This window comes from Rhipicephalus microplus, chromosome X, assembly GCF_043290135.1.
Source record: "Rhipicephalus microplus isolate Deutch F79 chromosome X, USDA_Rmic, whole genome shotgun sequence".
In the NCBI taxonomy this organism is placed as follows: domain Eukaryota; kingdom Metazoa; phylum Arthropoda; class Arachnida; order Ixodida; family Ixodidae; genus Rhipicephalus; species Rhipicephalus microplus.
Window position 1 is genome coordinate 403,263,772 of NC_134710.1, and position 24,480 is coordinate 403,288,251.

General features: G+C 44.9%; 8 non-coding genes across 8 annotated transcripts; all 8 read left to right on the forward strand.

Annotated features, from left to right (window-relative positions):
- Positions 1-1,778: 1,778 nt before the first annotated feature.
- Positions 1,779-1,850, forward strand: TRNAA-CGC (transfer RNA alanine (anticodon CGC)). Its single transcript has one exon. It is a non-coding gene; the product is annotated as a tRNA-Ala (tRNA).
- Positions 1,851-3,838: 1,988 nt separating this feature from the next.
- Positions 3,839-3,910, forward strand: TRNAA-CGC (transfer RNA alanine (anticodon CGC)). Its single transcript has one exon. It is a non-coding gene; the product is annotated as a tRNA-Ala (tRNA).
- Positions 3,911-5,647: 1,737 nt separating this feature from the next.
- TRNAA-CGC (transfer RNA alanine (anticodon CGC)) lies at positions 5,648-5,719 on the forward strand. Its single transcript has one exon. It is a non-coding gene; the product is annotated as a tRNA-Ala (tRNA).
- A 1,995-nt stretch (positions 5,720-7,714) lies between these two features.
- TRNAA-CGC (transfer RNA alanine (anticodon CGC)) lies at positions 7,715-7,786 on the forward strand. The gene has a single exon. It is a non-coding gene; the product is annotated as a tRNA-Ala (tRNA).
- A 6,433-nt stretch (positions 7,787-14,219) lies between these two features.
- On the forward strand, positions 14,220-14,291 carry TRNAA-CGC (transfer RNA alanine (anticodon CGC)). The gene has a single exon. It is a non-coding gene; the product is annotated as a tRNA-Ala (tRNA).
- Positions 14,292-15,450: 1,159 nt separating this feature from the next.
- TRNAA-CGC (transfer RNA alanine (anticodon CGC)) lies at positions 15,451-15,522 on the forward strand. Its single transcript has one exon. It is a non-coding gene; the product is annotated as a tRNA-Ala (tRNA).
- Positions 15,523-17,903: 2,381 nt separating this feature from the next.
- TRNAA-CGC (transfer RNA alanine (anticodon CGC)) lies at positions 17,904-17,975 on the forward strand. The gene has a single exon. It is a non-coding gene; the product is annotated as a tRNA-Ala (tRNA).
- Positions 17,976-19,129: 1,154 nt separating this feature from the next.
- On the forward strand, positions 19,130-19,201 carry TRNAA-CGC (transfer RNA alanine (anticodon CGC)). Its single transcript has one exon. It is a non-coding gene; the product is annotated as a tRNA-Ala (tRNA).
- Positions 19,202-24,480: the final 5,279 nt, after the last annotated feature.

Consider the following 24,480-nt stretch of genomic DNA (forward strand, 5'->3'; position numbering starts at 1 on the left):
CTGTTGAGCACCATCAAACGCATAAATAAGTGCTCCTTACATGACAGGAGTGCAGCTCAGAGGTAGAGCGCTTGCTTCGCATGTGAGAAATTCTTGGTTCAAACCGTGGCGCCTCCAGAGCTCTCTGAAATTTTGCGGCCCCTCCACGGTGGTCTAGTGGCTAAGGTACTCGGCTGCTGACCCGCAGGTCGCGGGTTCGTTTCCCGGCTGCGGCGGCTGCATTTCCTATGGAGGCGGAAATGTTGTAGGCCCGTGTGCTCAGATTTGGGTGCACGTTAAAGAACCCCAGGTGGTCGAAATTTCCGGAGCCCTCCACTACGGCGTCTCTCATAATCATATGGTGGTTTTGGGACGTGAAACCCCACAAATCAATCAATTTGAACTTTTGCGCTATCTTTTTTGTGTTGTACTACTACGGCACCATGAAATGCGACGAGATAATCCACTAAAACATCGGTGCCCTTTCTTTTATGAAAGAAATATGTTTCTTTCTTTGTTGACAAAAAAATTGTATCACGTTGCAATGACGAGAGTATTTTGTTCATTTCGAGTAATAATTTATTTTGTTGTTAAAATAATCTGTTGAGCACCATCAAACGCATAAATAAGTGCTCCCTACATAACAGGGGTGCAGCTCAGAGGTAGAGCGCTTGCTTCGCATGTGAGAAGTCCCTGGTTCGAACCGTGGCGCCTCCAGAGCTCTCTGAACTTTTGCGGCCCCTCCGCGGTGGTGTAGTGGCTAAGGTACTCGGCTGCTGACCCGCACGTCGCGGGTTTGTTTCCCGGCTGTGGCGGCTGCATTTCCGAAGGAGGCGGAAATGTTGTAGGCCCGTGTGCTCAGTATTTCGTGCACGTTAAAGAACCCCAGGTGGTCGAAATATCCGGAGCCCTCCACTACGGCGTCTCTCATAATCATATGGTGGTTTTGGGACGTGAAACCCCACAAATCAATCAATCTGAACTTTTGCGCTATCTTTTTTGTGTTGTACTACTACGACACCATGAAATGCGACGAGATAATCCACTAAAACATCGGTGCCCTTTCTTTTATGATAGAAATATTTTCTTTCTTTGTTGACAAAAAAATTGTATCACGTTGCAATGACGAGATTATTTTGTTCATTTCGAGTAATAATTTATTTTTTTGGTAAAATAATTTGTTGAGCACCATCAAACGCATAAATAAGTGCTCCCTACATAACAGGGGTGCAGCTCAGAGGTAGAGCGCTTGCTTCGCATGTGAGAAGTCCCTGGTTCGAACCGTGGCGCATCCAGAGCTCTCTGAACTTTTGCGGCCCCTCCGGGGTGGTCTAGTGGCTAAGGTACTCGGCTGCTGACCCGCACGTCGCGGGTTCGTTTCCCGGCTGCGGCGTCTGCATTTCCGATGGAGGCGGAAATGTTGTAGGCCCGTGTGCTCAGTATTTCGTGCAGGTTGAAGAACCCCAGGTGGTCGAAATTTCCGGAGCCCTCCACTACGGCGTCTCTCATAATTATATGGTGGTTTTGGGACGTGAAACCCCACAAATCAATCAATTTGAACATTTGCGCTATCTTTTTTGTGTTGTACTACTACGGCACCATGAAATGCGACGAGATAATCTACTAAAACAATCAGTGCCCTTTCCTTTATGATAGAAATGTGTTTCTATCTTTGTTGACAAAAATTTATCGCGTTGCAATGACGAGATGATTTTGTTTATTTCGAGTAATAATTAATTTTTTGTTAAAGTAATTTCTTGAGCACCATCAATAGCATACATAAGTGCTCCTGAAATAACGGGGGTGTAGCTCAGAGGTAGAGCGCTTGCTTCGCATGTGAGAAGTCCCGGGTTCGAACCCCGGCACCTCCAAAGTGCTCTCGAATTTAGCGCTATCTTTTTTATGTGTTGTAATACTACGGCACCATGAAATGCGACGAGTGATTCTACTGAAACATTGCTGCCCTTTTCTTTTATGATAGAAATATGATTCTTTCTTTGTTGACAAAAAATTGTATCACGTTTCAATGACGAGGTGATTTTGTTTATTTTGAGTAATAATTTATTTTGTTGGTAAAATAATCTGTTGAGCACCATCAAACGCATAAATAAGGGCTCCTGACATAACATGGGTGCAGCTCAGAGGTAGAGTGCTTGCTTCGCATGTGAGAAGTCCCTGGTTCGAACCGTGGCGCCTCCAGAGCTCTCTGAACTTTTGTGGTCCCTCCGCGGTGGTCTAGTGGCTAAGGTACTCGGCTGCTGACCCGCAGGTCGCGGGTTCGTTTCCCGGCTGCGGCGGCTGCATTTTCTATGGAGGCGGAAATGTTGTAGGCCCGTGTGCTCAGATTTGGGTGCACGTTAAAGAACCCCAGGTGGTCGAAATTTCCGGAGCCCTCCACTACGGCGTCTCTCATAATCATATGGTGGTTTTGGGACGTGAAACCCCACAAATCAATCAATTTGAACTTTTGCGCTATCTTTTTTGTGTTGTACTACTACGGCACCATGAAATGCGACGAGATAATCCACTAAAACATCGGTGCCCTTTCTTTTATGAAAGAAATATGTTTCTTTCTTTGTTGACAAAAAAATTGTATCACGTTGCAATGACGAGAGTATTTTGTTCATTTCGAGTAATAATTTATTTTGTTGTTAAAATAATCTGTTGAGCACCATCAAACGCATAAATAAGTGCTCCCTACATAACAGGGGTGCAGCTCAGAGGTAGAGCGCTTGCTTCGCATGTGAGAAGTCCCTGGTTCGAACCGTGGCGCCTCCAGAGCTCTCTGAACTTTTGCGGCCCCTCCGCGGTGGTCTAGTGGCTAAGGTACTCGGCTGCTGACCCGCACGTCGCGGGTTTGTTTCCCGGCTGTGGCGGCTGCATTTCCGAAGGAGGCGGAAATGTTGTAGGCCCGTGTGCTCAGTATTTCGTGCACGTTAAAGAACCCCAGGTGGTCGAAATATCCGGAGCCCTCCACTACGGCGTCTCTCATAATCATATGGTGGTTTTGGGACGTGAAACCCCACAAATCAATCAATCTGAACTTTTGCGCTATCTTTTTTGTGTTGTACTACTACGACACCATGAAATGCGACGAGATAATCCACTAAAACATCGGTGCCCTTTCTTTTATGATAGAAATATTTTCTTTCTTTGTTGACAAAAAAATTGTATCACGTTGCAATGACGAGATTATTTTGTTCATTTCGAGTAATAATTTATTTTTTTGGTAAAATAATTTGTTGAGCACCATCAAACGCATAAATAAGTGCTCCCTACATAACAGGGGTGCAGCTCAGAGGTAGAGCGCTTGCTTCGCATGTGAGAAGTCCCTGGTTCGAACCGTGGCGCATCCAGAGCTCTCTGAACTTTTGCGGCCCCTCCGCGGTGGTCTAGTGGCTAAGGTACTCGGCTGCTGACCCGCACGTCGCGGGTTCGTTTCCCGGCTGCGGCGTCTGCATTTCCGATGGAGGCGGAAATGTTGTAGGCCCGTGTGCTCAGTATTTCGTGCACGTTGAAGAACCCCAGGTGGTCGAAATTTCCGGAGCCCTCCACTACGGCGTCTCTCATAATTATATGGTGGTTTTGGGACGTGAAATCCACAAATCAATCAATTTGAACATTTGCGCTATCTTTTTTGTGTTGTACTACTACGGCACCATGAAATGCGACGAGATAATCTACTAAAACAATCAGTGCCCTTTCCTTTATGATAGAAATGTGTTTCTATCTTTGTTGACAAAAATTTATCGCGTTGCAATGACGAGATGATTTTGTTTATTTCGAGTAATAATTAATTTTTTGTTAAAGTGATTTCTTGAGCACCATCAATAGCATACATAAGTGCTCCTGACATAACGGGGGTGTAGCTCAGAGGTAGAGCGCTTGCTTCGCATGTGAGAAGTCCCGGGTTCGAACCCCGGCACCTCCAAAGTGCTCTCGAATTTAGCGCTATCTTTTTTATGTGTTGTAATACTACGGCACCATGAAATGCGACGAGTGATTCTACTGAAACATTGCTGCCCTTTTCTTTTATGATAGAAATATGTTTCTTTCTTTGTTGACAAAAAATTGTATCACGTTTCAATGACGAGGTGATTTTGTTTATTTTGAGTAATAATTTATTTTGTTGGTAAAATAATCTGTTGAGCACCATCAAACGCATAAATAAGGGCTCCTGACATAACATGGGTGCAGCTCAGAGGTAGAGTGCTTGCTTCGCATGTGAGAAGTCCCTGGTTCGAACCGTGGCGCCTCCAGAGCTCTCTGAACTTTTGTGGTCCCTCCGCGGTGGTCTAGTGGCTAAGGTACTCGGCTGCTGACCCGCAGGTCGCGGGTTCCTTTCCCGGCGGCAGCGGCTGCATTTCCGAATGAAGCGGAAATGTTGTAGGCCCATGTGCTCAGATTTGGGTGCACGTTAAAGAACCCCAGCTTGTCGAAATTTCCGGAGCCCTCCACTACAGCGTCTCTCATAGTCATATGGTGGTTTTAGGACGTGAAAGCCTACAAATCAATCAATTTGAACTTTTGCGCTATCTTTTTTGCTACTAGGGCACCATGAAATGCGACGAGATAATCTACTAAAAGATCGGTGCCTTTTCCTTTATGATAGAAATGTGTTTCTATCTTTGTTGACAAAAAATTTTTCGCGTTGCAATGACGAGATGATTTTGTTTATTTTGATTAATAATTAATTTTTTTGTAAAAATAATTTCTTGAGCACCATCAATAGCATACAAAAGTGCTCCTGACATAATGGGGGTGTAGCTCTGAGGTAGAGCGCTTGCTTCGCATGTGAGAAGTCCCGGATTCGAACCCCGGCACCTCCAAAGTGCTCTCGGCTTTAGCGCTATCTTTTTTATGTGTTGTAATACTACGGCGCTATGCAATGCGACGAGTGATTCTACTAAAACATTGCTGCCCTTTTCTTTTTTGATAGAAATATGTTTCTTTCTTTGTTGAAAAAAAATTTTATCACGTTGCAATGACGAGATGATTTTGTTTAATTCGAGTAATAATTTATTTTGTTGTTAAAATAATCTATTGAGCATATTGAGCACCATCAAACGCATAAATAAGTGCTCCTGACATAACAGGGGTGCAGCTCAGAGGTAGAGCGCGTGCTTCGCATGTGAGAAGTCCCTTGTTCGAACCGTGGCGCTCCAGAGCTTTCTGAACTTTTGCGGCCCCTCCGCGGTGGTCTAGTGGCTAAGGTACTCGGCTGCTGACCCTCAGGTCGCGGGTTCGTTTCCCGGCTGCGGCGGCTGCTTTTTCGATGGAGGCGGAAATGTTGTAGGCCCGTGTGCTCCGATTTGGGTGCACGTTGAAGAACCCCAGGTGGTCGAAATTTCCGGAGCCCTTCTCTACGGCGTCTCTCATAATCATGTGGTTGTTTTGGGACGTGAAACTCCACAAATCAATCAATTTGAACATTTGCGCTATCTTTTTTGTGTTTTACTACTACGGCACCATGCAATGCGACGAGATAATCTACTAAAACAATCGGTGCCTTTTTCTTTATGATAGAAATGTGTTTCTATCTTTGTTGACAAAAATTTGTCGCGTTGCAATGACGAGATGATTTTGTTTATTTCGAGTAATAATTATTTTTTGTTAAAGTAATTTCTTGAGCACCATCAATAGTATACATAAGTGCTCCTGACATAACGTGGGTGTAGCTCAGAGGTAGAGCGCTTGCTTCGCATGTGAGAAGTCCCGGGTTCGAATCCCGGCACCTCCAAATAGCTCTCGGCTTTAGCGCTATCTTTTTATGTGTTGTAATACTACGGCACTATGCAATGCGACGAGTGATTCTACTAAAACATTGCTGCCCTTTTCTTTTATGATAGAAATATGTTTCTTTCTTTGTTGAAAAAAAATTTTATCACGTTGCAATGACGAGATGATTTTGTTTATTTCGAGTATTAATTTATTTTGTTGTTAAAATAATCTGTTGAGCACCATCAAACGCATAAATAAGTGCTCCTGACATAACAGGGGTGCAGCTCAGAGGTAGAGCGCGTGCTTCGCATGTGAGAAGTCCCTGGTTCGAACCGTGGCACCTCTAGAGCTCTCTGAACTTTTGCGGCCCCTCCGCGGTGATCTAGTGGCTAAGGTACTCGGCTGCTGACCCGCACGTCGCGGGTTCGTTTCTCGGCTGTGGCGGCTGCATTTCCGAAGGAGGCGGAAATGTTGTAGGCCCATGTGCTCAGTATTTGGTACACGTTAAAGAAACCCAGGTGGTCGAAATTCCCGGAGCCCTCCACTACGGCGTCTCTCATAATCATATGGTGATTTTGGGACGTGAAACCCCACAAATCAATCAATTTCAACATTTGCGCTATCTTTTTTGTGTTGTACTACTACGGCACCATGAAATGCGACGAGATAATCTACTAAAACATCGGTGCCCTTTCCTTTATGATAGAAATGTGTTTCTTTCTTTGTTGACAAAAAAATTGTATCACGTTGCAATGACGAGATGATTTTGTTTATTTCGAGTAATAATTTATTTTGTTGTTAAAATAATCTGTTGAGCACCATCAAACGCATAAATAAGTGCTCCTGACATAACAGGGGTGCAGCTCAGAGGTATAGCGCTTGCTTCGCATGTCAAAAGTCCCTGGTTTGAACCGTGGCACCTCCAGAGCTCTCTGAACTTTTGCGGCCCCTCCGCGGTGATCTAGTGGCTAAGGTACTCGGCTGCTGACCCGCACGTCGCGGGTTCGTTTCTCGGCTGCGGCGGCTGCATTTCCGAAGGAGGCGGAAATGTTGTAGGCCCATGTGCTCAGTATTTGGTGCACGTTAAAGAAACCCAGGTGGTCGAAATTCCCGGAGCCCTCCACTACGGCGTCTCTCATAATCATATGGTGATTTTGGGACGTGAAACCCCACAAATCAATCAATTTCAACATTTGCGCTATCTTTTTTGTGTTGTACTACTACGGCACCATGAAATGCGACGAGATAATCTACTAAAACATCGGTGCCCTTTCCTTTATGATAGAAATATGTTTCTTTCTTTGTTGACAAAAAAATTGTATCACGTTGCAATGACGAGATGATTTTGTTTATTTCGAGTAATAATTTATTTTGTTGTTAAAATAAATAATCTGTTGAGCACCATCAAACGCATAAATAAGTGCTCCTTATATAACAGGGGTGCAGCTCAGAGGTAGAGCGCTTGCTTCGCATGTGAGAAGTCCCTGGTTCAAACCGTGGCGCCTCAAGAGCTCTCTGAAATTTTGCGGCCCCTCCACGGTGGTCTAGTGGCTAAGGTACTCGGCTGCTGACCCGCACGTCGCGGGTTCGTTTCTCGGCTGCGGCGGCTGCATTTCCGAAGGAGGCGGAAATGTTGCAGGCCCATGTGCTCAGTATTTGGTGCACGTTAAAGAAACCCAGGTGGTCGAAATTCCCGGAGCCCTCCACTACGGCGTCTCTCATAATCATATGGTGATTTTGGGACGTGAAACCCCACAAATCAATCAATTTCAACATTTGCGCTATCTTTTTTGTGTTGTACTACTACGGCACCATGAAATGCGACGAGATAATCTACTAAAACATCGGTGCCCTTTCCTTTATGATAGAAATATGTTTCTTTCTTTGTTGACAAAAAAATTGTATCACGTTGCAATGACGAGATGATTTTGTTTATTTCGAGTAATAATTAATTTTTTTGTTAAAACAATTTTTGAGCACCATCAATTGCATACATAAGTGCTCCTGACATAACGGGGGTGTAGCTCAGAGGTAGAGCACTTGCTTCGCATGTGAGAAGTCCCGGGTTCGAACCCCGGCACCTCCAAAGTGCTCTCGACTTTGGCGCTATCTTTTTTATGTGTTGTAATACTACGGCACTATGAAATGCGGCGAGTGATTCTACTAAAACATTCCTGCCCTTTTCTTTTATGATAGAAATATGTTTCTTTGTTTGTTGACGAAAAAATTGTATCACGTTGCAAGGACGAGATGATTTTGTTTATTTCGAGTAATAATTTATTTTGTTGTTAAAATAATCTGTTGAGCACCATCAAACGCATAAATAAGTGCTCCTGACATAACAGGGGTGCAGCTCAGAGGTATAGCGCTTGCTTCGCATGTCAAAAGTCCCTGGTTTGAACCGTGGCACCTCCAGAGCTCTCTGAACTTTTGCGGCCCCTCTGCGGTGGTCTAGTGGCTAAGGTACTCGGCTGCTGACCCGCAGGTCGTGGGTTCGTTTCCCGGCTGCGGCGGCTGCATTTTCAATGGAGGGGGAAATGTTGTAGGCCCGTGTGCTCCGATTTGGGTGCACGTTGAAAAACCCCAGTTGGTCGAAATTTCCGGAACCCTCCACTACGGCGTCTCTCATAATCATAAGGTAATTTCAGGACGTGAAACCCCACAAGTCAATCAATTTGAACTTTTGCGCTATCTTTTTTGTGTTGTACTACTACGGCACCATGAAACGCGACGAGATATGCTACTAAAACATCGCTGCCCTTTCCTTTATGATTGAAATGTGTTTCTATCTTTGTTGACGAAAAATATTATCACGTTGCAATGACGAGATGATTTTGTTTATTTCGAGTAATAATTAATTTTTTTGTTAAAATAATTTCTTGAGCACCATCAATAGCATACATAAGTGCTCCTGACATAACGGGGGTGTATTTCAGAGGTAGAGCGCTTGCTCCGCATGTGAGAATTCCCGGGTTCGAACCCCGGCTCCTCCAAAGTGCTCTCGACTTTAGCGCTATCTTTTTTGTGTGTTGTAATACTACGGCACCATGAAATGCGACGAGTGATTCTACTAAAACATTGCTGCCCTTTTCTTTTATGATAGAAATATGTTTCTTTCTTTGTTGACAAAAAATTGTATCACGTTGCAATGACGAGATGATTTTGATTATTTCGAGTATTAATTTATTTTGTTGTTAAAATAATCTATTGAGCACCATCAAACGCATAAATAAGTGCTCCTGACATAACAGGGGTGCAGCTCAGAGGTAGAGCGCTTGCTTCGCATGTGAGAAGTCCCTGGTTCGAACCGTGGCGCCTTCAGAGCTCTCTGAACTTTTGCGGCCCCCATGCGGTGGTCTAGTGGCTAAGGTGAGCCGAAAAGTGTGGGCATTGGATCGCAGCAGTGATGCCGGCGGCTGACAACCCCCTTTGTCTTTTTGTTCAGCTGGCTGCAATCCTTGGAACGTGCCCTGCTGCCTGCGCGGATCGACTGCGACGGCCTCCTGAGATCGACGCATGTCCCTTGTTTGACTCGTCACCTTGCGTCGACCATGGTTGGCCGCCTTACGCAACATTGAAACCCTATTACGCAGAAGAAGCCAGTGTGACATCGTCATCAAGGCAGACGGACCATATAACCGGCTGGCGGAACCCTTCGCCCTTCAGTGGGCATTGGATCGCAGCAGTGATGCCGGCGGCTGACAACCCCCTTCGTCTTTTTGTTCAGCTGGCTGCAATCCTTGGAACGTGCCCTGCTGCCTGCGCGGATCGACTGCGACGGCCTCCTGAGATCGACGCATGTCCCTTGTTTGACTCGTCACCTTGCGTAGACCATGGTTGGCCGCCTTACGCAACATTGAAACCCTACTACGCAGAAGAAGCCAGTGTGACATCGTCATCAAGGCAGACGGACCATATAACCGGCTGGCGGAACCCTTCGCCCTTCAGTGGGCATTGGATCGCAGCAGTGATGCCGGCGGCTGACAACCCCCTTTGTCTTTTTGTTCAGGTTGGTCCCGCCCCACCCCTTTTTTCTAAACGCTCAAACAACCTCTTTCTGCTGCTGTTCCCATGCCCAAGTGTTCTTGCCTGCACCGTTGTGGAGTGTGTTTTTGTTGCTAAAATGTTGTTGGTCAGCGGAGACGTCGAGCTCAACCCTGGTCCCCCGAAACAAGACCCTAGCAAACAGAGCAGTGACGTTCTTCTGGCTATTCAAGATTTAACAAAACACCTTGACCAACGGCATGACACCCTCATTAAATCCATAGACGAAGTGAAAGAAAACCAAAAGTTACTTGAGTCCAAAGTGTTAGATTTGACCACTCGGCTAACTGATCTAGAAAAACGAGTCGATTACTTTGAAGAATTTCCAGACGGCTCTCACGTGCAGGAAATGATAGCCACTGCCTTTCGAAGTGAACAGGCTTTGCTCCGAGTGCGTCTGGATGAGTTCGAGGATAGGTCTCGTCGCGAGAACCTGATTTTCTACGGAATTGAAGATTCAGCGTCAGAAACTTGGGCCGATTCTGAAGAGAAGGTCCGCTTGATTCTTACCTCTACGTTAAACTTGCAGCTACCTGACGATGCTATCGTGTGTGCTCACAGGCTAGGAACGTTTTCGCGGCATAAAACTAGGCCCGTGATAGCACGTTTCGCTTTTTCCAAAACTAAAGATAGTGTTTTGTCCCAGAAGTCTAAGTTTCGTGACACAAATACATCAATGTGTGAGGATTTCTGCAAGGCTACACGCGCCACCCGGAAAAAACTAATCGACTTCGCCAAGTCAACTGGTCGCAAATTTTCTCCTAAATACAATAAAGTGGTCATTGGCAATAAAATATACACCTACTGCGCATCTTCAGATCGTGTGTGCGAAATAGAAACGGACTCGCGTGTCCCCTCAAATCCTCCTAATCGCAACGATCCTGTCATCAGAGGCCCATCTTCTCCACTGTAGCTAGATGCTAACACAAGTTGTAATACCTCTAACCCTGACTGTTGTTTTTTGCTTTGTAATATCAGAAGTGTTATCAACAAGCGTGATGCCTTGTCTTCGTTAGTAAACACGTGCCTTTCCGATGTGATAGTTTTGACCGAAACCTGGCTGTCGTCAAAAGTTGAAAACCGTGAGATCCTGCAGTGCGACAAAAAATTTTCCTTTTTTAGGTGTGACCGTGGCTCGCGTTCTGGTGGCGGTGTCTTGATCGCTGTTTCAGAGGAATTCATGTCTTTTAAAATTCCCATTGTATGTTCCCTTGAATCGGTGTGCGTTCGAATCCGCATAAGTCACAAAGATGTCATTGTTTGTGCCTGCTATCGCCCTCCGAATGCGCCATCTGGTTTTTCCAATGATTTTCATGACGTCTTGAGTGACTTGCACGTGAGGTTCCCTGCCACACCATTTTTAATCCTAGGTGATTTTAACTTTCCTGATATTTCGTGGAACAACTCCCATTTATCGCCTGGCTCTGGCTCCTCTGAAAGCGCCTGCTTCTTTAACACATGCGCGCAATTCAATTTAACGCAGCTGGTTATGTGCCCAACTCGCATTACACACTCAAGTGCTTCAACTTTAGACTTAGTTCTGACTTCTCACCCCGATCTCGTGCAATCGCTTTCTGTTTTGCCAGGCCTCAGTGATCACGAAGCAATCGTTTTCAACCTCCCCTGCGCATCGCCCCGTAAACAAAAAAGTAAAAAGCGATTCAGGGACTACAGTAGAGCTGATTATGGAACCATTAATACCGAACTTGAACATTTCACCTCCGTTTTTCTAGAAGACTTCAACCAAAGATCTGTCAACGATAACTGGATGCTGTTTAAAAATAAAGTTGCCGAACTCGTTAACAAGCACATACCACTACGCGAAATCGCATGTAACAGTCAATCACCGTGGTTCACGCCAACATTGAAACGCCTGTCCAATAAAAAGAAGCGCGTTTACCGCCAAGCCAAGCGTTCTAATTTATCTGAAAGATGGGAGGTTTACAAAAAGGTAGCCGATGAATACGGGCGTGCTTTATCCACGGCAAAGGAGTCCTTTCTTCAGCAAACACTACCATTAATTCTGCAAAACAATCCCCACAAATTTTGGCAGGTCGTTAATGGGGGCGATAGGAAACAGATTGAACTTACCACTCACACGGACGAAGTAATTTCCAGTGAAAACGTTTGTATCACCCTTAACCATGCATTTTCTTCATTCTTTACGAACACTACTCCTGCCGTCCTTCCAGGTGTTCAAGCTCGCGATTTCATTGTGATGAATTCTGTACACGTTGACCGGGCCGGCATACGCAAGTTGATCCAAAATTTAAAAATTTCGTCGTCACCAGGCGTCGATGGCATTTCTTCTAAATTTTTGAAAAACACTGACGTTCATTCCTCAATTATTCTGTCGAGACTTTTTGATCAGTCATTAGAAGAAGGTGTTCTCCCAGAGGACTGGAAGGTGGGGAAGGTGGTTCCCTTGTTTAAATCAGGAAACGCTCATAGTCCCGGGAACTATCGCCCCATTTCACTAACCAGTGTACCATGCAAACTTCTCGAACATGTAATTTACACCCACGTCGTGAGTTATCTTGAAAGTAACGCCTTCTTGAGCATTCACCAACACGGGTTTAAGAAATATTATTCATGTGATACACAGCTTCTGGCCTTCACTAACGATTTATTCTCTGCTGCTGATCGTTCATCTACTGTTGATTGTGTCTTCATAGATTTTTCAAAAGCCTTTGATACCGTCTGCCACAAGTTACTTCTTCTGAAACTAAACGCGCTAAATATTGATGCTTACGTCTTAAAGTGGATTGAATGTTTCTTATCTAAATGCACCCAGTTTGTAACTGCTAACGACCATTGTTCCCCGACTAGCCCCGTAACGTCCGGCGTTCCGCAAGGTTCAGTTCTTGGTCCCCTACTATTTCTTATCTACATCAACGACTTACCTAAAGACATCTCATCATCCATCAAACTATTTGCCGATGACTGTGTAGTTTACCGTGAAATCCGGACTATCGCAGATAATCTTGCCCTTCAAACAGACCTGGATCACATTTCATCATGGTGCGACGCATGGTTAATGAAGCTAAACGTTACTAAATGCAAGGCTATGCGAATTTCCCGTTGTATTTCTCATAATGTACCGTGCGACTACACACTTAACCACAGAAATCTCGATCTGGTTTCGTCCTACAAGTACCTTGGAGTATATATTTCTAACAATCTTTCTTGGAACACGCATGTCGATTATATTACAAACAATGCGAATCGCACGTTAGGTTATCTGCGCAGAAACTTTTCTTTGGCTCCAACTAACCTTAAACTTCTGCTTTATCAAACATTAGTCCGACCCAAACTCGAGTACGCGTCATCAGTCTGGGATCCACATACCAATTACCTCGCTCACAGCATCGAGGCGGTTCAAAATCGCTCGACACGTTTTGTCATGTCCAACTACCATCGCACGTCCAGTGTTACCTCGATGAAAGCCAATCTTCACTTACCCACTCTCTCACTGCGGCGTACAATATCTCGCCTCTGCCTGTTCCATAAGATCTTTCATTGTATTCCGTCTTTTAGCAACACTCTTTTCCAGCCCCCATCGTACGTTTCCTCACGCAACGATCATCAGTTTAAAGTGGTTATTCCTAGCGCCCGCACGAATTTATATTTTGAATCATTCATCCCCAAAACTGCAAATGAGTGGAACCACCTTCCCGCCCCTATCGCTGCTATCACTGACCTCACTCTGTTTAAAAACGCCCTCTCTAACCATTTCGCGTAAATTCGCCACTTAAGTCACGCTGTGTTTTCTCTTGTTAGTTTTTTGTGTGCGCGTGTCATTCAAAGACGCAACCATGTTGAACATTGTTGTTACAGCCACCCTGCCTCTTCTTCACATCACGCAGTCTTTCTTTACTTTTATGGTTTTCAGATCGCCATTGTGCGCATATAATTTTGATTTGCTGTATTTCCTGATTTTCTGTACGATGTATACCCACTCCTCTCTGTAATGCTTCGGCCTTGAGAGTAAATAAATGAAATGAAATGAAATGAAAAGGTACTCAGCTGCTGACCCGAAGGTCGCGGGTTCGTTTCCCGGCTGCGGCGGCTGCACTTCCGATGGAGGTGGAAATGTTGTAGGCCCGTGTGCTCAGATTTGGGTGCACGTTAAAGAACCCCAGGGGGTCGAAATTTCCGGAGCCCTCCACAACGGCGTCTCTCATAATCATATGGTGGTTTTGAGACGTGAAACCCCACAAATCAATCAATTTGAACTTTTGCGCTATCTTTTTTTGTGTTGTACTACTACGGCACCTTGAAATGCAACGAGATAATCTACTAAAACATCGGTGCTCTTTCCTTTATGATAGAAATGTGTTTCTATCTTTGTTGACAAAAAATTTATCGCAATGCAATGACGAGATTATTTTGTTTATTTCGAGTAATAATTAATTTTTTTGTTAAAACAATTTTTGAGCACCATCAATTGCATACATAAGTGCTCCTGACCTAACGGGGGTGTAGGTCAGAGGTAGAGCGCTTGCTTCGCATGTGAGAAGTCCCGGGTTCGAACCCCGGCACCTCCAAAGTGCTCTCGACTTTAGCGCTATCTTTTTGTGTTGTACTACTACGGCACCATGAAATGCGACGAGTGATTCTACTAAAACATTGCTGCCCTTTTCTTTTATGATAGAAATAAGTTTCTTTCTTTGTTGCAAAAAAATTGTATCACGTTGCAATGACGAGATGATATTGTTTATTTCAAGTAATATTTTATTTTGTTGTTAAAATAATCTGTTGAGCACCATCAAACGCATAAATAACTGCTCCTGACATAACATGGGTGCAGCTCAGGGGTAGAGCGCTTGCTTCGCATATGAGAAGTCTCTGGTTCGAACCGTGGCTTCTCCAGAGCTCTTTGAACTTTTGCGGCCCCTCCGCGGTGGTCTAGTTGCTAAGGTACTCGGCTGCTGACCCGCAGGTCGCGGGTTCGTTTCCCGGCTGCGGCGGCTGCATTTCCGATGGAAGCGGGAATGTTGTAGGCCCGTGTGCTCAGATTCCGGTGCACGTTAAAGAACCCCAGGTGGTCAAAATTTCTGGAGCCTTCCACTACGGCGTCTCTCATAATCATATGGTGGTTTTGAGACGTGAAACCCCACAAATCAATCAATCAATTTGAACTTTTGCGCTATCTTTTTTGTGTTGTACTACTACGGCACCATGAAATGCGACGAGTAACTCTACCAAAACTTTGCTGCCCTTTTCTTTTATGAGAGAAATGTGTTTCTTTCTTTGTTGACAAAAAATTGTATCGCGTTGCAAAGACAAGATGATTGTTCATTTCCAGTAATAATTATTTTTTGTGAAAATAATCTGTTGAGCAGCATCAATAGCATAAATAAGTGCTCCTGGCGTAACAGGGGTCTAGCTCAGAGGTAGAGTGCTTGCTTCGCATGTGAGAAGTCCCGGGTTGGAACCCCAGCACCTCCAAAGCGCTCTCGACTTTAGCGCTATCTTTTTTATGTGTTGTAACACTACGGCACCATGAAATGCGACGAGATAATCTACTAAAACATCGGTGCCCTTTCCTTTATGATAAAAATGTGTTCCTATCTTTGTTGACAAAAAATTTATCGCGTTGCAATGACGAGGTTATTTTGTTTATTTCGAGTAATAATTATTTTTTTTTGTTAAAATAATTTCATGAGCACCATCAATAGCATACATCAGTGCTCCTGACGTAACGGGGGTGTAGGTCAGAGGTAGAGCGCTTGCTTCGCATGTGAGAAGTCCCGGGTTCGAACCCCGGCACCTCCAAAGTGCTCTCGACTTTAGCGCTATCTTTTTGTGTTGTACTACTACGGCACCATGAAATGCGACGAGTGATTCTACTAAAACATTGCTGCCCTTTTCTTTTATGATAGAAATAAGTTTCTTTCTTTGTTGCAAAAAAATTGTATCACGTTGCAATGACGAGACGATTTTGTTTATTTCGAGTAATAATATATTTTGTTGTTAAAATAATCTGTTGAACACCATCAAACGCATAAATAAGTGCTCCTGACATAACAGGGGTGCAGCTCAGAGGTAGAGTGCTTGCTTCGCATGTGGGAAGTCCCGGGTTCGAACCCCGGCACCTCCAAAGTGATCTCGACTTTAGCGCTATCTTTTTTATGTGTTGTAATACATAGCACCATGAAATGCGACGAGTGATTCTACTAAAACATTGCTGCCCTTTTTTTTTATGATAGAAATATGTTTCTTTCTTTGTTGACAAAAAATTGTATCACGTTGCAATGACGAGATGATTTTGATTATTTCGAGTATTAATTATTTTGTTGTTAAAATAATCTATTGAGCACCATCAAACGCATAAATAAGTGCTCCTGACATAACAGGGGTGCAGCTCAGAGGTAGAGCGCTTGCTTCGCATGTGAGAAGTCCCTGGTTCGAACCGTGGCGCCTTCAGAGCTCTCTGAACTTTTGCTGCCCCGATGCGGTGGTCTAGTGGCTAAGGTACTTTGCTGCTGACCCGCAGGTCGCGGGTTCGTTTCCCGGCTGCGGCGGCTGCATTTCCGATGGAGGTGGAAATGTTGTAGGCCCGTGTGCTCAGATTTGGGTGCACGTTAAAGAACCCCAAGTGGTCGAAATTTCCGGAGCCCTTCACAACGGCGTCTCTCATAATCATATGGTGGTTTTGGGACGTGAAACCCCACAAATCAATCAATTTGAACTTTTGCGCTATCTTTCTTGTGTTGTACTACTACGGCACCTTGAAATGCAACGAGATAATCTACTAAAACATCGGTGCCCTTTCCTTTATGATAGAAATGTGTCTCTATCTTTGTTGACAAAAAATATTATCACGTTGCAATGACGAGATGATTTTGTTTATTTCGAGTAATAATTAATTTTTTTGTTAAAATAGTTTCTTGAGCACCATCAATAGCATACATAAGTGCTCCTGACATAACGGGGGTGTATTTCAGAGGTAGAGCGCTTGCTCCGCATGTGAGAATTCCCGGGTTCGAACCCCGTCTCCTCCAAAGTGCTCTCGACTTTAGCGCTATCTTTTTTGTGTGTTGTAATACTACGGCACCATGAAATGCGACGAGTGATTCTACTAAAACATTGCTGCCCTTTTCTTTTATGATAGAAATATGTTTCTTTGTTGACAAAAAAACTGTATCACGTTGCAAGGGCGAGATGATTTTGTTTATTTCGAGTAATAATTTATTTTGTTGTTAAAATAATTTGTTGAGCACCATCAAACGCATAAATAAGTGCTCCTGACATAACAGGGGTGCAGCTCAGAGGTATAGCGCTTGCTTCGCATGTCAAAAGTCCCTGGTTTGAACCGTGGCACCTCCAGAGCTCTCTGAACTTTTGCGGCCCCTCTGCGGTGGTCTAGTGGCTAAGGTACTCGGCTGCTGACCCGCAGGTCGTGGGTTCGTTTCCTGGCTGCGGCGGCTGCATTTTCAATGGAGGCGGAAATGTTGTAGGCCCGTGTGCTCCGATTTGGGTGCACGTTGAAGAACCCCAGTTGGTCGAAATTTCCGGAACCCTCCACTACGGCGTCTCTCATAATCATATGGTGGTTTCGGGACGTGAAACCCCACAAGTCAATCAATTTGAACTTTTGCGCTATCTTTTTGTGTTGTACTACTACGGCACCATAAAATGCCACGAGATAATCTACTAAAACATCGGTGCCCTTTCCTTTATGATAGAAATGTGTTTCTATCTTTGTTGACAAAAAATTTATCGCATTGCAATGACGAGATGATTTTGTTTATTTCGAGTATTAATTATTTTTTTTCTTAAAATAATTTCTTGAGCACCACCAATAGCATACATAAGTGCTCATGACATAACGGGGGTGTAGCTTAGCAGTAGAGTGCTTGCTTCGCATGTGAGAAGTCCCGGGTTCGAACCCCGCCACCTCCAAAGTGCTCTCCACTTTAGCGCTATCTTTTTTGTGTTGTAATACAAAGGCACCATGAAATGCGACGAGATAATCTACTAAAACATCGGTGCTCTCTCCTTTATGATAGAAGTGTGTTTCTATCTTTGTTGACAAAAAATTTATCGCAATGCAATGACGAGATGATTTTGTTTATTTCGAGTAATAATTAATTTTTTTGTTAAAACAATTTTTGAGCACCATCAATTGCATACATAAGTGCTTCTGACATAACGGGGGTGTAGCTCAGAGGTAGAGCACTTGCTTCGCATGTGAGGAGTCCCGGGTTTGAACCCCGGCACCTCCAAAGTGCTCTCGACTTTAGCGCTATCTTTTTTATGTGTTGTAATACTACGGCACTATGAAATGCGGCGAGTGATTCTACTAAAACATTCCTGCCCTTTTCTTTTATGATAGAAATATGTTCCTTTCTTTGTTGACGAAAAAATTGTATCACGTTGCAATGACGAGTTGATATTGTTTATTTCGAGTAATATTTTATTTTGTTGTTAAAATAATCTGTTGAGCACCATCAAACGCATAAATAACTGCTCCTGACATAACATGGGTGCAGCTCAGGGGTAGAGCGCTTGCTTCGCATGTGAGAAGTCTGGTTCGAACCGTGGCTTCTCCAGAGCTCTCTGAAATTTGCGGCCCCTCCGTGGTGGTCTAGTGGCTAAGGTACTCGGCTGCTGACCCGCAGGTCGCGGGTTCGTTTCCCGGCTGCGGCGGCTGCATTTCCGATGGAGGCGGAAATGTTGTAGGCCCGTGTGCTCAGATTTGGTTGCACGTTAAAGAACCCCAGGTGGTCGAAATTTTGGAGCCCTCCACTACGGCGTCTCTCATAATCATATGGTGGTTTTGGGACGTGAAACCCCACAAATCAATCAATTTGAACTTTTGCGCTATCTTTTTTGTGTTGTACTACTACGGCACCTTGAAATGCAACGAGATAATCTACTAAAACATCGGTGCCCTTTCCTTTATGATAGAAATGTGTCACTATCTTTGTTGACAAAAAATTTATCGCATTGCAATGACGAGATGATTTTGTTTATTTCGAGTATTAAATATTTTTTTTTGTTAAAATAATTTCTTGAGCACCACCAATAGCATACATAAGTGCTCATGACATAACGGGGGTGTAGCTTAGCAGTAGAGTGCTTGCTTCGCATGTGAGAAGTCCCGGGTTCGAACCCCGCCACCTCCAAAGTGCTCTCCACTTTAGCGCTATCTTTTTTGTGTTGTAATACTAAGGCACCATGAAATGCGACGAGATAATCTACTAAAACATCGGTGCTCTTTCCTTTATGATAGAAGTGTGTTTGTATCTTTGTTGACAAAAAATTTATCGCAATGCAATGACGAGATGATTTTGTTTATTTCGAGTAATAATTAATTTTTTTGTTAAAACAATTTTTGAGCACCATCAATTGCATACATAAGTGCTCCTGACATAACGGGGGTGTAGCTCAGAGGTAGAGCACTTGCTTCGCATGTGAGAAGTCCCGGGTTCGAACCCCGGCACCTCCAAAGTGCTCTCGACTTTAGCGCTATCTTTTTTATGTGTTGTAATACTACGGCACTATGAAATGCGGCGAGTGATTCTACTAAAACATTCCTGCCCTTTTCTTTTATGATAGAAATATGTTTCTTTCTTTGTTGACGAAAAAATTGTATCACGTTGCAAGGACGAGATGATTTTGTTTATTTCGAGTAATAATTGATTTTGTTGTTAAAATAATCTGTTGAGCACCATCAAACGCATAAATAAGTGCTCCTGACATAACAGGGGTGCAGCTCAGAGGTATAGCGCTTGCTTCGCATGTCAAAAGTCCCTGGTTTGAACCGTGGCACCTCCAGAGCTCTCTGAACTTTTGCGGCCCCTCCGCGGTGATCTAGTGGCTAAGGTACTCGGCTGCTGACCCGCACGTCGCGGGTTCGTTTCTCGGCTGCGGCGGCTGCATTTCCGAAGGAGGCGGAAATGTTGTAGGCCCATGTGCTCAGTATTTGGTGCACGTTAAAGAACCCCAGGTGGTCGAAATTCCCGGAGCCCTCCACTACGGCGTCTCTCATAATCATATGGTGATTTTGGGACGTGAAACCCCACAAATCAATCAATTTCAACATTTGCGCTATCTTTTTTGTGTTGTACTACTACGGCACCATGAAATGCGACGAGATAATCTACTAAAACATCGGTGCCCTTTCCTTTATGATAGAAATATGTTTTTTTCTTTGTTGACAAAAAAATTGTATCACGTTGCAATGACGAGATGATTTTGTTTATTTCGAGTAATAATTTATTTTGTTGTTCAAATAAATAATCTGTTGAGCACCATCAAACGCATAAATAAGTGCTCCTTATATAACAGGGGTGCAGCTCAGAGGTAGAGCGCTTGCTTCGCATGTGAGAAGTCCCTGGTTCAAACCGTGGCGCCTCAAGAGCTCTCTGAAATTTTGCGGCCCCTCCACGGTGGTCTAGTGGCTAAGGTACTCGGCTGCTGACCCGCAAGTCGCGGCTTCGTTGCCCGGCTGCGACAGCTGCATTTCCGATGGAGGCGGAATAGTTGTAGGCCCGTGTGCTCCGATTTGGGTGAACGTTGAAGAACCCCAGGTGGTCGAAATTTCCGGAGCCCTTCACTACGGCGTCTCTCATAATCATATGGTGGTTTTGGGACGTGAAACTCCACAAATCAATCAATTTGAACATTTGCGCTATCTTTTTTGTGTTTTACTACTACGGCACCATGAAATGCGACGAGATAATCTACGAAAACAATCGGTGCCCTTTCCTTTATGATAGAAATGTGTTTCTATCTTTGTTGACAAAAATTTATCGCGTTGCAATGACGAGATGATTTTGTTTATTTCGAGTAATAATTATTTATTTGTTAAAGTAATTTCTTGAGCACCATCAATGGCACACATAAGTGCTCCTTACATAACGTGGGTGTAGCTCAGAGGTAGAGCGCTTGCTTCGCATGTGAGAATTCCCGGGTTCGAACCCCGACACCTCCAAAGTGCTCTCGACTTTAGTGCTATCTTTTTATGTGTTGTAATAATACGGCACCATGAAATGCGACGAGTGATTCTACTAAAACATTGCTGCCCTTTTCTTTTATGGTAGAAATATGTTTCTTTCTTTGTTGACAAAAAAATTGTATCACGTTGCAATGACGAGATTATTTTGTTCATTTCGAGTAATAATTTATTTTGTTGTTAAAATAATCTGTTGAGCACCATCAAACGCATAAATAAGTGATCCCCACATAACAGGGGTGCAGCTCAGAGGTAGAGCGCTTGCTTCGCATGTGAGAAGTCCCTGGTTCGAACCATGGCGCCTCCAGAGCTCTCTGAACTTTTGCGGCCCCTCCGCGGTGGTCTAGTGGCTAAGGTACTCGGCTGCTGACCCGCACGTCGCGGGTTCGTTTCTCGGCTGCGGCGGCTGCATTTCCGAAGGAGGCGGAAATGTTGTAGGCCCGTGTGCTCAGTATTTGGTGCACGTTAAAGAACCCCAGGTGGTCGAAATTTCCGGAGCCCTCCACTACGGCGTCTCTCATAATCATATGATGGTTTTGGGACGTGAAACCCCACAAATCAATCAATTTGAACTTTTGCGCTATCTTTTTTGTGTTGTACTACTACGGCACCATGAAATGCGACGAGATAATCTACTAAAACATCGGTGCCTTTCCTTTATAATAGAAATGTGTTTCTATCTTTGTTGACAAAAAATTTATAGCGTTGCAATGACGAGATGATTTTGTTTATTTCGGGTAATAATTAATTTTTTGTTAAAATAATTTCTTGAGCACCATCAATAGCATACATAAGTGCTCCTGACATAACGGGGGTGTAGCTCAGAGGATTCCACTTCCGGCTTTCGAGCGATACGGTCGCGGAATGTTCGGCTCCCACGGAGCGGTATCAGCGGCCCGACCGGGCCGCGGTAACAGGGTTTTTGCGCCTAGCGCCGACGATTATCAGATCATTTTGCCCAATCTGCCTTCCGGACGCATCGCTGCGAATACCGTTTTCATGCATAGTGATCCGAGAGCCCGGCCTTACCGCGTCGAAGATTACCGGGACACTGGCCAAGCTTGGTGCGCTCGACGACGTTTTTGCGTTGGAGGCGTATCAAATGAACCACGTATGGGCTGTGACACTGACGAGTGCTGAGGCTGCTCGGAAGTTGCTCTCCGCCATCGATGTGAAGGTAAAGGATCGCCCATGTTTGCTCATTGTCCCAAATAACCGCGAGGTTCGCTTGAAGCTTCACTGGTTGCTGCACGGCGTGACCGACGAAGACGTCCGTATTGCCTTGACTCCCTATGGGACAGTGTTCGAAGTGAAACGGGAGAAGTGGCGTGCACCGGGCATCACAGCAAAGGGCTCAACGACGTGGTCTGTGGGACTAAAGTTGCACTCCGACATCAAGGTGGATGACATTCCGCACCAGCTGAAGATTGCCGGAGAGCTGACTCTTGTTGTCGTTCCGGGCCGTGCACCGTTGTGCCTACTGTGCAAGAGTACCGGTCACATACGTCGCGACTGCCGAGTACCCCGCTGCAGTCGTTGTCGCCGCTTCGGCCACGAAGACGACGACTGCGCGAAGACATATGCCAGTGTGACCGGACCAGCGCAGGAGAGTGATGCACTGGAGCACCTCATGGACGAAGCAGACTCGGAAGAAACAGCAGGAGTTAACCCAAACTTTGCTGTGGAAGATGGGTCGTCATGCCGTCAAGACGAGGGCGTGTGTGAAGCACCAGGTAAGCCCGACGCCGGGCTTCCATACGAAGGCGTAGGAGAAAGCAGTGAAAAGGTGGATGCAAGCAGCACCGGCGACACGTGTCTTGGCTTAGCAGACGAGACCCCCTCCGAGGCTGAACCGATGACTGGGATTGAAAGCGACAGTGGCACTGTGACGGGGAAGCGTCCCCGTGACGAAAGGAAAAAAAACAGAGGGCACCACTGCTGCCTCGTCGGACGAACCACCCGCCAAAACGACTCCCGCTCGGCGGCCTCTCATCCGGCCACGGCCAAACATTTCGTCGGAGCGCAAGACGGAGGAAACGCCGCCTTCACCAACTTAAGGACTGTACTGGGACAAGGCGTTCAGGAAGGAATTGCAGTTGTAAGGTAAGCGCCATGCCCCTGGGTTTTTCGTAGCCTTACAATGATGCAAATAGAAAATTCAATCCGTGTGGCCACTTTAAATGTGCGTGGCCTGGCCTCACGGAGAAAACAATGTCAGCTTTATCGGCTAGTAAGTGACCTCGACCTTGACATACTGGCAGTCTAAGAGACTAAAGTCCATGGCGACGATGAAACTGGGGGCATGGTGCGTCAATTCTTGCCGCGGTATTCTGTTATAGTTAGCCATGCCATAGGGACTTCTTCTGGTTGCGTTTTGTTCGTCAGACAGAGTCTGGGTGCTAAAGTAGAAGCCTCAACGTCATGTCCGTCTGGTCGGCTCATTGTTTGTGATCTTTTGTTTTCGGGATTAGAATGGCGCGTAATATGCTTGTACGCACCGACTGTCACTGACGAAAGACGCATATTTTTCGAACAACTAAAGCAGTATACCAAATGTAATAGGCTCCAAATGATTATTGGCGATTTCAACTGCGTCCTTTCGGCCAAAGACAAAACTAGCGAACGACATTACAGGGATGCAAGTACGGCTGTCTTAAGCAATACAGTAAGAGAACATGGTTTGGAGGATGTGGCTGAATGTCTCGGTGGTGGCCGGACTATGCAGTGCACCCACTTTCAGGCAGCCAGCCATGCCCGACTAGATAGGGCGTACGTGAGTGTTGAATTGGTACCGCTTTGCAAGGAATACCGTGTTAAAGCCGTTTCATTTAGTGACCACTGCTTGGTTAGCTTTGTAGTAGCTAGCACAAAAGAAACGAAAAGGGCCTTCGAGTGGCAACTATGGAAATCGAATTCGAATCTGCTGAGTGATGAAAAATTTATGGAGGAAGTAATGACGGAAGTTGAAAAAATGAAAGTTCGCAGTAAAAACAAGTTTAGAGAAAAATGGGAGAACTTCAAGCAGGTCGTTAAATTAAAGGCTTTGGAACGCTCGAGCGCTATAAGCAGAGAAAAAGGAGCAGAAGAAAAGCTCATGCGCAGAAACCTGGAAAAATTGCTCCTCGAAGAAAGTAGAATGCCCGGCATGTTTCTTGAACATATTCGCGCGTTGAAAAGTAAAATTGAGCGGTTTGATGTCGAAAGATACCGCGGTGCTATGGTTCGGGCAAGAGCCGAGCGACTGATAACGGCAAAAGCACCGTCAAAAAGGGCGTTGGGCTCAGAAAAGCGGCATGCGCGTCGTAATCAGATAACAGAAATTGAACACGAGGGTGAAGTCAGCGATGTCGCAGATGTTATCGAGCGTGCTTTCTTTGAGCACTTCAATGGTTTATTCGCCGCCAGCTCAGTTGATGTCGATCGCTTTAAAAAAGATTTTTTACCGCTGATGCCAAAGCTTGACAATAATACAAAAGAAATATTGGAGGAACCTATTTCGGCAGATGAAGTTAACAGTGCTATTAAAAGTATGCATCCCGGGAAATCGCCTGGCCCTGATGGTCTGACTTCCGCCTTTTATAAGTGTTTCAAGTTTGAAATAACACCAGTCTTAGCCGACGTTTATAATGAGGCATTCGAGCTGAAAATATTACCCCCGTCCTTTTCATCATCTCACACTGTTCTTATACCAAAATCGGAAGACCCCGTTGCACTGCGCAAAGTAAATTCTTACCGCCCAATCTGCCTCACTAATGGAGATTACAAAATAT